Below are 1,352 nucleotides of genomic sequence, written 5' to 3'. Positions count from 1 at the left end.
TTTCAGAGCTTGATCATGTATGACCCTATTGTGCTCTGATGTTGAATAATGTGTTGATGTTATTGGAAAAAAATAGTTTATGCTTCTATAAGGGAGGCATCCTTATGCATAGAATTCTTGGGGAAGTCACGAAGTTCTTGTTGAGATCCTAAAATAGCCTATGAAGAGTGCTTTGAGAACGTGTGTGTGTGTGTTTGTTTTTAATGTGTGTGTGTGTGTGAGAGAGAGAGAGAGAAAGAGTTTTGTGCCTTTTTATATACTTCGATTATCCTTTGAAAAAAAATGTTGAAGGATTGAGGGAGTGGAAACCTATCAAGGTTATGGAGGTATGATGTAGAATGGAGCAAATTCCTTCACATTGCTATAGAACTTGACTCTAATATCAAATTGATATGAAAACAAAAGAAATGTGAAGAACTTAATACTTAATAACTCAAAAACTAATTTAATGCATCATATAAATATTCTTTTATAAGTAATTTCAAAATAGGGTAGTTAATTTTAACTTTGTCATCCATTTATTTTATTAATAAAAACTAACTACTTATTAAATGCATTGTCATCATCCATCATCTCCCTCTTTTGAAATTCATATCAAAATTTCATTGTTATAATCCATTTTCCAGTATTGGACTTTCATAACTTTCAAGATATATATTTTCACCAAATGTTATGCTCTTGACCTGCAAGAATTTCCAGAATACCAAATATGCAAAGAAATACAACCCAGAACACAGAACAAAATGAGAAAAACAACAAATATTTTATTATTAAGAGATGAAAGAAAAGTTCACTTGCCTCTTCGAGGGGGAAACCTCCAACAGAGCAGAGCTCGATTACAAAATAAGACTCGATATTCCTTAATGGGGAGTCTCTATCCTTTATATAGGATTCATACATACAATACCATGGGTCATTACCATGGTTCTCTCAATACCATCTATCTAATACCATGGCCCGTTTGCAACTAACTGTGGTCCCTTTCTTAAATGCGGGTCAACCACTTACAATTATTAATATGGGCTTTATTGACTCTTTAATGACTATAACTATGACTCGACCCTATTACATAAATAAAGGGGTTAGGGTTGGACCCTAACATGCCCTCCCCCATAAAAAGAAACCTTGTCCTCAAGGTTGAAACTGCGAAAACTGTTGAAGAATAGTGGTTGGTTCCTAGGTCACATCTTCTGGAGAGGTGTCTTTCCACTTGACAAGGACTTCCTTGATCATGTGGCCGCGCAGATGTCGTTCTCATGTATCGAGGACCTGTTCAGGTTGGAGCCAGAGTGAACCTTCTTCATCCAATTCAAGTAGACTGGTTTGAATTCTGCAATTGTTCCCCACCACTT

The sequence above is a fragment of the Pinus tabuliformis genome, chromosome 8 (assembly GCF_031772625.1).
Source record: "Pinus tabuliformis cultivar Carrire ecotype Pingquan chromosome 8, CPIR1, whole genome shotgun sequence".
Lineage (NCBI taxonomy): Eukaryota > Viridiplantae > Streptophyta > Pinopsida > Pinales > Pinaceae > Pinus > Pinus tabuliformis.
The sequence above is the reverse complement of the archived record's forward strand: the minus strand, read 5'-3'. Positions refer to the sequence as shown.